Below are 13,698 nucleotides of genomic sequence, written 5' to 3'. Positions count from 1 at the left end.
CGTGAAAAGAGCTCCCGCCTGGCCCCGCTGGGCCGCCCCCGTCCGCTGTAAAATATATACTTCGGTGATTTGAGCGCGGCGGGGAAAGCCTCTCGACCGGGCATTAGGAGTGGGGTTCTAAAAAAAAAGGAATCGGGAAAGATGAAAAAAAAAAGAAAGCAAATCGGTGCGACAGTGGGAGAAAACGTAAAACTCGAATTTCACACAAAAAAACAAAATAAAATGCCAGACGCAGAGCTGCACCGCGTAGCTATTGACCTCCCTCTTACATTGCGTTTTCTAATCTACTTGCGCTCGCTATTCTCCCTTAAGCAACAAAAAAAAAAAGGGAGAGAGAAAGTCCTACACAAAAATTCAGAGACGTAACAGAACGAAATAATAAGTAAAGCGGAGTAGGATAGCAATTCACACGGACCGCGGCCAAATGGTGATCAAAGCGTCTACGTGCCTTTAGCGCTAGCGTCTCACGTTACTGTACGTTGTAAAAAGGAGAGATACCGTGAGAAGAGACACCTAAAAGTATACATATATCGGGTAGAGATTCTGGGCGTAGAAAGGCGATCCGGTGCGAATAAGGTCTCCGTATCAGAAAAAAAAAATAACATAAATGAGGAGAAAAAAATGAAAAAAATTCTTGACCGGCTTGAGTCAGTCTCATTGAAAATCCATTAAAGGGAGCAAATAGAGAGTAGAGGGGGAGGGGGGGGGGAGATCCACTCCGATTTCTGATAAGTGCTGCGTATATACTTTTTTTGCCGACGTGTATCACGTTCGAAGGGAATATCATATAGGAAATTGCTTCCTCGAAATTCGCGCGTGCGTCGCGGCGTGATGGTGATGGGTTCGAATGGAGATAAAACCAAGCTGGCATGGGAACTGCAGGAGCGGACGGCGAAGTTTCCAAGTGGCGACGGTCCTCGAAAATTTCAGCTTTAAAGAGTTAAAAACGAATAAGATATAAAATAAACTATGCAATGCCCGTTCGAGATTTGTGCAAAAATGTGGGCCCTTCTTTCGCTACTACTTAGCGGAGATGTTAAAACTGGTAAACTAGCTTCCAAGAAAAACACTTATTGACAGTTAGAATGTATTATACTGTAAGCGCACGTTACAGGAACGGTGGCCTGCTTCAAAAAGTTTAACATCTACGGCACACTTACGCGAACGTACCACGTGAACGCAACAGAAAGATGGCTTTCTTCCGATATTACGTCAAGAAAGCAGTGTCTTGTGTATAGAGACACTAGCTACATCGTCGTTCTCTCTCTCTTTCTCTTTCCCGTGTAATTATTTCTTGCGAAATGTCAGACATCACCAAATGGTCGTAACTCTCCTCCCCGTCGTAAGTTTCGCCTGATTGGATTGATTTGATCAGAAGTAATCTTGACGCCCATTTGCCGTGTCTTCCTGACTCGAGAAAAAAAAAAAAACCGTCTGGACAAGCGTTCGAGATCCCTTCAAAACGGACCGTGCTGTGTAATAACTGCTGTGAACCCCCCCCCCCCCCCGCCCCCTATCATTATTGAGTAGTATTTCTAATACACCTTCTCTCTCCTTTTTTTTTACAATGTCTCTTTTCTCTCATCCTTCATCCCCCTTACCCCCTTCCCCAGTACAGGGTAGCCAGCCGGTCTGAGAACTGGCTAACCTCCCTGTCCTTCCTCATTTATTCCTCCTCCTCCTCCTATTTCTAATACGCCTCTACGAATTGCACTGACGACTTGCATCGCTCGCGGGAAAGCGGTGGTGCCCTCTAGCATCCAGAAACGACGTCATCTGTGAGCACTGACCCGCGCGGTACGCAACCCAAACGCCGCCTCATTGTGCTTTCCTAAACTTATCCGCATAACGCGGCTCCTCGATTTGAGCTCGACGACGGTTGCACTCTCTTTTCAGTGCCCGACGCTCATGTTCTTGAACATTTTCTTCTTTCATTTAGGCCTGTTTCCTCTTCTTGTGCTCTTTCCCTTCTCAGCCGATGCCCTTGCGAACTTTCGCTTTCCCGTTCGCGAGCCTCCACCAATATATATATGGTTACGTGGACCGCCTGTCGGCGGACAGAAGCGGGCGACGTGGCGTTGTTTTCACAGCTGCCAAAATTTATAAGAACCGGAGGGGGAGACGCGGAGAGAAAGCCTTGAAATAATAAACGGGCCGTCGTCCATTACTCGCACACCCAGCCACGTCGGGGCGTGGCCCGGAATGCCCGTTTCGAACGGATCAAGGTTAACGCGAAACCTTACGCGAAGGGGGAAAAAAAAAGTGTGAAGAAAAATGTGGCACTCGAAATAGGGCGATAGCAAAACAACACGAAATCGCAGTCACTCATTCCAGTTTGGCATGTCTGAGTGGAAAAAGGTTGGATAAATACCTAGTCTACGTTAAGATTGGTTAGAGATTTATGAAAAAAAAAAGAGAACGAGAACCAATAATCCGGTTAATCTGGTAATGTAGAAAACCTGTAATCCCTCAAACGTAATCCGGGGCTTTAATCGATTAGTGCACGTGCTTTCGCCAGATATCGCATTCGGCTAGCCTATATTAGCATGTTGACGTGTATGGCCATTCCTTAATTAAACTATTGGTACGTACACAATTGGCCCTCCCTGGCCAGTTTCGGCACTCCCGTGCAGCCACCGTTGTGGCATTGTAGGCCTCCACGGCTTAATTAATTACCGTGGCAGAATGGCCAGTTTCATTCACAGTCTAAATTTTTGTGAATAAACGAGCTTTGCAAACGTGCTTAATTGTGGCGTCTTAGCCCGCGTAATAAGTATTATTATGCCAAAACCGAAAACATCAATGGCGTATCCTTAAGACTCCATCTAAAAAATCCATCTAATCACTCCATCTAATCCATCCAATCTCCATCTAACCCATCCATCCAATCACTCCATCTACAGACAAGTTCTACAGATTGTTCTGCATGGTTACACCGTATACACGCTTTGTGGATTCTACACCATTCACCCACCCACTTCTCAGTAGTTTCGCAAATAAACACATGAGTAACAGTAAGAACCAAAAACGAAAACATTCTTTGCGCGAGCAGCAGTCATTCGCTATCCAAACCATCATCCGGTTCTGCTCAAGCGCAGACGAAGTCAAGTCAAGCCAACCTTATACGGGAGGCGTGGTGCTCTTTAAAAGGCGTCTCGCGACGACAACAGCCTGGGCGCACGGTTTCGATCGGACACGGGGTGCCAACCAACTGCCCGGGGGGGGGGGGGGGGGTGTTGCGAAAAGAGCGGCTTCGTGACGAAACGACGCGAACCACCTGTTTCTTAGCGCTGTCGTTCGCAACGGACAAGTGGTTCGATGCAGTTTTAGAGGAGGCAGAGAAGGGCCGGCCGAAAAGCTTTCGCGGTCGCGGGCAGCGCATTCAATCTCTCACGAGACTCGCCTCCTTCGCCGTTTCGATTTCGCCCACGCCACCAGAGTAGTGTCGTATTCTCGCATTCTTAATCTCTCAGCCCTTTTCTCCTCTTTCGATTTCGCCTTATTTCGATGTGGGATAACGGGCGGGGGGGGGGGCGCAGTTTATTTATTCATTTTTTGTTATCCGTTCTAAAAGCCACCGCAGCTGGAAACTGTCTTTCTCGGTGGCAGCTACACCAACACCCGCGTTTCCTTCGCGGCTGTCCAACCAACCCGCTTCTTCCTTCATTCCTTTCTGTATGTCTTTATTTCTTTCTCTGCGGACTTCAGATGACATTCGGCAGAGGCGTTATTTGAGAGTGTTCCGCGCAGAAGGGGATGCAGCTAACGCCGTTTCTCAACTGAAGGGTGGTCAACTTTTAAGCGCCCCTTTCGACCCATCATCGCAACAAGTGCCAAAGTGAATGCGTTGCCAGGCAGATCGCTTCGAAAACGTTCTCACGCCCGTGAGCGTGTCCCATTGGGTGTGTTTCGTCGAAATTTTAGCCCACGAAAACACACAGAAACATAACCGCAATGGTGTAAGACAAAGAAAGACTCACGCATATATAGAGTCGCACCGGAAGAGGAACACTTTTAAAGGCGACTAAACCCGTCACGATAACCACAAAAGCGATATGTTAGACAAGCGCGATTCCCTCACATTTAACGAAACGCTCCACTGTTGGCGTCTTGCAGTTCGGTTGTTCAACAGTCAGGCAAGCGGTCATTTGAGGCATGGAGTCAATTCGGTGAATAATTGATCGACGAAGTGTTTGATCGCACCGGACAGTAGGGTGTCACAGAATAAACTGCATGTCGACTGCGAGATTACTTCTTGGCTAGGTGCATGTCGACTATCTTTGAAACAACACACGGCGTCTCCGTACAGGGGCCTTAAAGGACATCACTCAGCGCGGGCGTGTCGGACGGCCGCTCCCTGCAGTGACAGGAGAATCTTCGTTCGGTGGCGAACAAAAAAAAACGTGTGTCAGTAGCCGAACGGCAACTGTAGAAAAGAGGCATCCAAAATTCATGTCCGCCTCCTAGGCGCGGCCTACCAGAAACACGACTCTAAAGACAATCCGTTGAAAAAGAAAAAAAAAGAAAACACGAGAGAAGACAAAGACAATACGAAGTCGTAGGCTGCTCTTTGAGACGGAGAGTTAACTTTCCCGAAGGGCCGAAGAACGCCGGGGACCACCCGGGACGGGCATATCGTCAACAATCCTCCCGACGTTCCTGCGGCCCATCTTTCCGCCTACGTTCCCAACTTGCACCTCCCCCCCTAACCTCACCCCCCCCCCGTGCCGTCGCCCCTCCGTCGTGGCTAGAGCTGTCTGTTGGCGCATATATGCACCAAAGGCCTCCAGCGTGCCAGAGAATCATACAAGCTCCACGCGCTAGTAAAAAGAAAAAAATCTTGAAAACAAAGAAAAGAAAACAAAAGACACGACGAAAACGTTGATGCGAGAAGCTGCTACTGCCGCTGGTCGTAGTGCGAGACCGAGTCCAGCTTGGGCGCAATCCAAACATTTGTCAGAAAACGAGAGGAGACCGCAAAAGGGAAAGATAGAAGGGAAGCTGTACGATCCAAGGCATGCGCAATGTGGACAAAACAAAAAGTCTGGAAGGATACAGAACCAAACTGACGGGACATGGGAGAGAGATAGCGTTGGGCCTTTCAGTAAAAGGGAGGGAAAAGGGGGGCCGAGACATCGTACGCGTACGTAAGAAGGCGCGTTGTGGGGAGGGGGGAAGCACTTTCGGCCCGTTTCTCATCAATTTGAGAGAAGCCAGAGACTAAACTGCTTGTCTCCGCGAACGCTCGGAACGGCGTCTTCTTCTGGACGCATACGCACCACCTTCCGTCTTCTCCCTCCGAAGACCGCGTCTCGCCGACTTGGTCACAGATCTCGATCGGTCTCAAAACTATAGCCTCCTCGAAGATCCGTGACTGCTCAGTCACATCGACATCGCGTCCGTGCCCAAAGCTTTTTTTCACTAAGTCTCGTGGCCAGCTTACATCTTGAGTGATAAACTACAGAAGGCAAAAAAAAAAAAAAAATGACGGAATAGCATCAACTGACTGGCTACGACCGGCCAGCCATACGGCTCGCCGCGGATTCGGCTGGCTCTGCCTCTCTCCCTTTCTCGTTTTCTGCTTGACACTGCTTCTGACGTACAAGCGGAAGGCAAAAAACGAAGCTTCAAGCGCCCCTCGCTGTATACGCGGCTGCTTGCCGATTCCCGTAAACGTCCGTTCCGCTCCGTTGGCGAACAAGCTATGTCGCTCTCGTTCGTTGCCGTTCTCTCTCTCTCTCTCTTCGTTTGCCTGTCCCTCCGAAAGATATATCACACATCGCTTCTCATTTCCTTCCCTTGCGCCCTAGTTCATTGTTTCAGGCTTCCCCTCTCTCTTTCCTACCTGCATTTCTCTTGTTGTGCGTCCATCCGTTCGGCTATGCACATACGCTCGACGTCGGGTACGACGCCATATTGGCGAAGTTTACAAGAGCGGCTCGCGGCTAAGCTACGCACAGCAGTAGCGAAACAGGACAAGAACAGACGCGTGGACCGTACGTTCCCCTCGGGCTGTTTGTAACTGGCTGTCCCCGGGCCGATAGGTTACAGGCGTTTATTTTTCCAGTCCCCGGTACCGCCGTCGCATAAAGATACCCGCTCTCCCTTATGTACTTGACGGGCGAACGCGGGTCCGCCGCCAGGAGGCGCTGTCTGCCTAACTGACTCGCCTTCTTGAAAAACCGCACACGTGCGCGTGTGTTCTTTCTCTATCCGTGAATTCATTTTTTTCTCTCTCTCTTTCTCTTCTCTTTCCTCTCTCTCATCTTTATGCCCCCTTCCCATTCCCCCAGCGTAGGGTAGCAAACCGGGCATGTGCCTGGTTAACCTCCCTGCCTTCCCTCTTGTTGTTTATCCCCCCCCCCCCCACGTGAATTCAAGAAAGCGAATGTGTCATTACTAATATTTGTGCTGTAAACGGAGAGGCCACCTGATAAGGCAGCTGATAAGAGAAGTTTTTCTTGGCTTGTTTTTGTGTAATTAACGAAGGGGTTTTTTTTTGCAATAACGTAAAACGTCTAACCTCTACGGATAGATAACCTGCCTGATCATGTTTTAAAATTTGGAATCTCGCTCAAAGAAAAACTGTGTGGGACTCAGTATGACAAGTACGCGCTGTTTTTGTGGCCTATAGTAAACAAATTTAATGAGTGTGCAAGAACGGGGTACTTACTATTTTGTAATAGAGTGACAGTTATGCGCAGAAAACATCGCACTGAAGCGAAGTACACCAAATACAGACGATGTTCCTGTATGTGCCTCACCCGTTAAGTAATGTACTAGTAGAAAAAAATAATAATGATGAGGAATTGAACGCCGATGGTCGTACATGCCATGGTCGTAAATTCAACCCAAATTAGTTCGAGCACCAGCCGCGTGGGGGAGCAGTGTCTGCGAACGCGGAACAGTTGGGAGACCGGAGGCAGGCTGACGGGTGCCCTTCGCGACATGTTAAATGTTTATCAAAGCGCGTTTCTCTGTTATCAGCGCGTTCTGGCCCACTTACAAACTCTGTATGATTGATAGGCGGCAGAGCACATAAATAAGCCGCAGATAACGTTCCTCTGGCGAGAGATGGTTTTCTTCGAAGGGAGCTCTTGTTCGGGACACCAGCGAATGCCGGTAAAAAAAAAAAAAAAAACTCCGAGGAAGCAAACATTCTGGCTAGTATCTATAGACGAATACGTGCAGGGGCTGAGGTAACTCTTTCACCAACTCGCTCCTTTAGTGGGCCCCTAGATTTTATTGTTTATTTAGCGATGGTTCCTTCGAACGCGTGCTCTTCCGTCACTTATCGGACTTCAAGGAATACACGGAGCAGAATACGAAACCCTAGTGGGCATGGCTCTCATGTAATGGCGAGGCGAGCCTAATGATGAATTTTTTCCATTGTTTACATCATTCCCCACCGTACGGCGGAAATAATAAAAAAAGCAAAAAAAGGATAAAGTTTTGTTTTCCAGATGAAGCCCATGAAATTAACTTGTTTGTAAACAACACGCGAAATGCGAACGTCAACGGCCCCTTTCCGTAGACTGAGCTCGGTCTTTCGTTTCCTCGCATCACAGAAATAGAACTGCAGTATTGATTTATCTACGCATCTTTGGTGCGTTAAAACAGGCCGTAGCACCCATTGACTGTTATATTGTTATATGTTGCGCGAAATTTTTCACGTTCGGCATATTTTAGTCATAGCTCAACATTTTTTTCTTTATTTTATGTGTCAGGCGTGCATAAAAGAAAGACTATGAAGTACCAATTCGCAGCTAGCCTATGGAGACCAGGAAGCAAAAAAAAAAAACGATATTCACCAATTTCGGTAAAAATGATAACTATAATTCCATGATAATAAACCATGTTGTAAACAACAAAGATACTACAGAAACAAATCAGGCATTGTCATAACCTACCTAAAATGTCCGAAGGATTACGTAGTTAGTCCTACAGATCAGCGAATCTTTTTTTTTTATTTCATTCTAACTCACTGTATACGATTAACTCGCATAAAGTTTATTTGTTCTATATTAAAACTCTAATTCAGTTCCGTATGCATTAGTGTTCCGCTAATACGCATTCTTTGTGAACTACGACACAGCCAAACCACTTCGTGGGTGCGAGCTCAAGAGCAAGCGCCACAGAGAAGGGTGGCTAAACAGGCATTTGGAGGCGACGCTTTTCCGGCGGCTGCAGACTTAATCGCCACGCGTCCAGCCAGATCTGTCGGCGCCGGTGGGTTCCACGAGAAGTCGAGGACGGCGATTCGGAACAAAATAACAGTCGAGCCTTCATACATCGATAAAAAAAAAAAAACGAGTCCTCGACTCTCTGCGCGACGCACTTTGAGGTGGTGCACGACGCTGTGGTGCGTACGTGACGAAAATAAAAGAGAGCAAACCGTCTCGTGCGGCCTATTGCAAGACGACGAGGTGGGGCGCTGCGCCAGCAGACATGCGGGCACCCGTGAGCGAACCAGTTTTCAAGAAACAGATGCCGTCTTCGCCGCGATATTTTTTTTTATAATGTTCTTCCTAGCTATCGGACCCTCCTGTACTTCGAGCGAAGAAGGAGCAAGCTTAAAAGATGGCAGTATCAAATAAACGAAGGCTGGGAGTCGTATATATACGAAAAAAAAAAGTTGTCGTAGAAGCCCAGGTGTGCGAGTGTGCGTGCGTGTGTGTCTTTCTCTCTCAGTCGCAATCGAAACAATCAAAACGACCAATCAAAAGGGATTACGAGGCGAGGGAAAGGGACAGCTGTTCTGTCCCCTTCCCTCTGGACTCCGAGGTTGTTCTGGAGAAAGAAGGATAGGTATCAAAACGTCGCCATCGTCGAGTTGGCGACCGTCGCCGAGGTAGCAAAAAAAAAAAAAAAGGACTAGGAAAGAAGGCGTGTGCTTTCCTTTTATTTCATTGCGCGCTCTTTACGTTATTACTCGTTCGTGTATCAATGTTATACCTTACAGGCCGAGCCGTGTCGAGGCTGGCCAATCACGTGAAGGCGGCCCAGCCGCGAGCAACCAATCAAAAAGGAGAGTTTCTTTTTTCAAGAGACGCGCGCGCCACGAACGAAAGAGAGGTATATATTTGAGGCGGTATGGCGGTCTCTTACTTGTTTTTTGTTGATTTATTACCCTTTCCACCTTGTGTTTCTTTTACAAGCTGTTTTCCATTCCTATGGCGTACGCAGTTTTTGTGATGTTGGTTGTATGTTTCTGCTTTTGCTGCGCAGAGAGAAATCAAAAATCGCGAGACGAAGCTGTCAATGTTTGATCGTGACCTTTTTTGCGTTGATAGCAACGTTGCAAAGCTTGTTTGCGTAGATAGTAACGATGCAACGAAGTGCAAACAAGTTAGCAAGTTGGATAGTTTTGACACGCTCTGGACATACGGGCGAGTTGCCTACTTCGGAGGCTGACAACATTTGTCAATCAGTCAATCAATCAATCAATCAATAAAAATGGAGGTTTATGGTGTCACAAAAAATAGAAAAAAAAACAAAAATCATTGCCCGGTGCACCGACAAACTTGATTTGAATTTTCGCACTCTCAAACTTAGAAAATGGCTTATTTTATAAGCTGCAAGTGTTAAAATTAAGAAGAAAAAAAATCGTCTTGTTCACGTACACTACACCCACTGTGCTGGCGTTTCTCGAAGAAACATGCCACCTACAGGAGGAGGCTCGAAAAGAAGTATATTGCATTCCCGGTTAACTAAAAATACAAACATTTTTTTTTAGAACGTCCTTAAACACTACGCTTGGTGTAACGGGGTTCCCTCCTTATTTATATACGGGGAACGACGCCACATAGTTGGAAATACAGGCACTGGCAACGCACTTTTTCGTTTAACTTTTGTTCTTTCGCGTTTATTGTGCGTGGCGCGTCCTGCGCTTATTTCAATTTACCGCGATTTCAATTACGTTTGTTTCAATTAACCTTCTCCCACATCTACAATACACACAGCCTACACCATTCATTTACACATTACCCCATCCCCACACGGCGCTCCGTTTTGTATCTTTCCTATTTATTACATTTTGTATACCACGGCATTACGTCTCGAGGTGTTGTCACACATTTTTTTCCCCCACTTATTTTTGCGTGTACCCGTTAGCTCCTTGTACATAGTTCCGTTCTTCCCCCCCCCCCCCACCTTGTTTATATCTTAACAGTGTTTTTTGTGTTTTTTAGTGCGAGGTACCTTAGAAATGTTTGTACGCGGGACGTGCCCACATTGTATTCAAGCTCACTACGTATGTAACCATCGACCGTAAGATCCACGACGCGGCCAAGTCGAAAAAAAAAATTACCGCAATGAACATGCCATTAAGTCACACGAAGTAACGATGGACAGCGTACAACTGTTGAGGTACGCGTCGAATTACAGTGGAATCGGCAAAGTCACTTTTTTTTTTGTCTCACTACCTATTTTACTTAGTGTTCCTTACGACGAGTATAGGCGGATTTTTTTTTTAAATATCACCTCCCACACTTCGTTCCTCAATTTATAGGATTCCACAAATCGCGTGTTCGTATTACGGTCTTTAGTAGTAGTAGTAGTTGTTGTAGTACTGGTAGGCACGCCATCTAGTCTTCACCTACCAAAAGAGCAAACGTATAGCTGTTTCAAACGTATGCCAGCACTTTCCAATAAGCTCGTAGGCTTTCATTAAAAAAAAAAAAAGAAACGCAGCTCCCGCTGTATACGTAGGCTGCAACGTTCCGCCTCGGTCCCGTGGCCTCCGCGACTGGCGCCGCTGCCGGAGCTGATCACGGAGGCTGCGTCAAGCACTGCCTACGAGTTACACCTTGCCTCTGGCTTGATCTAACGGTGCGATAAGCGCGTTAATGGCACTCTGCACTTGGCTGTCGTGGCAGACCACACGAATGCGAAGATCAGTCACAGCCATGGCTCTGTTCATGCCTCCAATACTTGCTGTTAAGCGTATTTTCTTTACAAAAAAATTGTTGTCGTGCGTTACGGCAAGTATCTCCGCCGTAGCAAACGTGGCACGTATATCAAGCGAGTAATCTTGTTTGCTGCAGATGCGTCCTTGCTTTCTCTTAGCTCCAGAGTGCTTCGATATTGAGAGTATAGCGTGTACAGATAATTTTTTTTTTCATTTTATGTAGGTCCCTACCGTCATCTGCCTAGATACACGCATACTAGCCGGAATGATACCCCCGTGAACATTTGTTTTTTCCTCCACTGCAGTACCGCGCCGTACAACTGATAACGGTGTTTTGTGTTGTGTACAACTTTCTTGTCTTCGTAAGAGTGCTTTTATCCTTGAGCAACGAGTGCATGTGTTCATTCTTGATTTGTCGTTCTGTTCCTGCGATTTGTTTGTCGTGTTGTGACTCTGTTTGTTCCTGGTTTGCTCGCTCTGGACGTTATACCGTAGAAAGCACGCTAGAGCGATAAACAAGAATTGAATGCGTGCCTGCATTTTTTTTTGTTGTCTATTTAGTTCCATGCCCGTTTGTGTGTGTTTGTATGCTTGCGTTGTGAGTTTTTTTTATTTTATTTTGTGACTTGAAAAAACCTGACGGTGCATCGGACAACGTGAACGGTTTTTGGCTGTAGTGCGTTTTTTTTTTTCGTACGTTTTTTTTTACTGTGACAGAATCAAAAACAAGGACCAACCAGCTACGCGCTTTCTTATTACTATTAATATTATATTATTATTATTGTCTGTCTGCGATCATATGTAGTATTTTCACGAATCCCAGTGCACTTTTTTCCTCCCTCATCTCTGTTCTTTTCTTTATATATTTTCCTGCGATATTTCCTTTTTTTTTTTTCGCGTTCGTTCCTTCAGTGTGAGAAAGGACGACGCGGAAACCTACAGAGAGTGTTATATACATATTATACATATTTTTATAAATAAAATCGTCGCATTGAAGGAAAGAAAGAAGAAAATCATTGAACAACCACAAAAAAAATTTGTCTCGGTGTCTCTCATTTACTTGTTTCTAACGAACATTTTCCGAACGGACGAACAGGAGCGCGTTTGATCCGTGATACAAGCAGGAGCGCTACGTCGAGCGCTGCAAAAGTGCTCCAGGGCGCTTCAGAAGCGCCGAAGCGACGATTCGCGCCATTATTTTATTGTTTGATTTGGCTTTTAATTTTCGCTTCAAAGCACTTCCGTTCGCTCATGATAACGTGCCATAAAAGAAATAACTGGCTCTCCTGTTCGTCCTACAGAAAGCGTAAGAAGTTACTTGCTCCCTACAGTTTTTTTTTTGTTCTTTGTTATATCTCCTGGTATACTTTCAAAATTTGTGCATGTTATCGGATAAATACGTCTTGCCTTTTCCGTAAAGTAGGGAAAGAAATACCTGAGAAATGCACCTGGTCCGGCGCACATTTGTTGAGGACCGCTGTATGCAACTAGATCCTCTCCCAGTCTGCCTGAAAAAAAAAAAGTGTGTCGTGAATGTCATGCATCTTGGCTCGCAGCATGCAACCCGTCGCGCCGTTCGCGGTTTCAGCGGCGCTGCTGCTGCAACCACCACTTCTGGAAAGGAGACCTCTCCGACGTGGCCTTTTGCGACGTCTTCAAAGTTACTTCGACGTCAGAAAGAATCGCCATCGCCGAACATCACCCCATAATGTAGCTGAAGTGAAACGAATAAGATTAAGTGTGACACTAAACAATCACTATCTCGTAGTGTGGCCTACTGTATAAATATCCTTTGGCTTAGACGGCCGGTGAATAGTCTTATTAGACTTCCGACGGGAAGCTGATTTGATTTGATTTGTGGGGTTTGACGTCCCAAAACCACCATATGATTATGAGAGACGCCGTAGTGGAGGGCTCCGGAAATTTCGACCACCCGGGGTTCTTTAACGTGCACCCGAATCTGAGCACACGGGTTCCGACGGGAAGCTGACCCGCAGTAATCTAACATAACTGCACCTACGGTTGAAAACAAAAAACCGTACTAAAGCTCCTTTAAACGGGCAGCTATTTTACTAAAACCATTCGACTGAAAGAGTCTTATCACGTGGAACAAAAAAAAAAAAATGTTGCAAGTCTTTATATTACAGCTCTTAGACTTTTCTTTTGGTTGTGGCAATGGCCATCAGGCTGCCGGCAAAATAAATTATTATTTCTAGTCTCGAAGAAAGTATTGTCAATTTAGACGCTCACCGTAACGCAGCCAATGCCGAAGAAGTTTCGCGTCCCTAACGAGATTATTTAATGGTTCAGTAAAGCACAAAAGAAAAAAATGTTTCGTGCCTCAGATGGGAGCGTCTAAATCAAATTATTAACTTAAATTAGACGCCCATCACATATGAGACCAGTCTCGTACATCTTTTCATAAGGGAAGGGCGATAACATTGCACTGTACTTAGAGTCGTCAAAGCAATGACGAGACGCGAGATAACTATGCTACGACAACGACGGTGGAACGCAGCCATACGCAATCGGGATTCGAACCCCCGGCCTTCGGCCGGGTCTGGGGCGGGACGGGAGTTGAAACCCAGAGGACCAAAATATTACACCGCAGACTCCCGTCCTTGTAAGCCGCCCGCCCGGCTCGAACGTCGCATACAGTACTCGTTACAATGCGCAGGAGACTGTGGCTTGATAGGGCACGCTTATCCGGTGGGCTATACATAAGAAAAAGCGGTATGCTGGTCGTAGGCTACGTAGTGGTTTACTAACAGTTAAGGAAACAGCATGCA

General features: G+C 46.4%; 1 long non-coding RNA gene across 1 annotated transcript in view; it reads right to left on the bottom strand.

The window, feature by feature from the left end:
- The window catches only part of LOC142774702 (uncharacterized), a 341,818-nt gene that overhangs the window by 214,364 nt on the left and 113,756 nt on the right, over window positions 1–13,698 (bottom strand). Inside the window, exon 2 of the long non-coding RNA XR_012886514.1 lies at window positions 12,345–12,417. This is a non-coding gene — a long non-coding RNA (uncharacterized LOC142774702). The remainder of the gene's footprint in view (window positions 1–12,344; window positions 12,418–13,698) is intronic.

Source organism: Rhipicephalus microplus, chromosome 10 (genome assembly GCF_043290135.1).
Source record: "Rhipicephalus microplus isolate Deutch F79 chromosome 10, USDA_Rmic, whole genome shotgun sequence".
NCBI lineage: Eukaryota > Metazoa > Arthropoda > Arachnida > Ixodida > Ixodidae > Rhipicephalus > Rhipicephalus microplus.
This window is presented reverse-complemented; position numbering and strand designations above follow the sequence as displayed.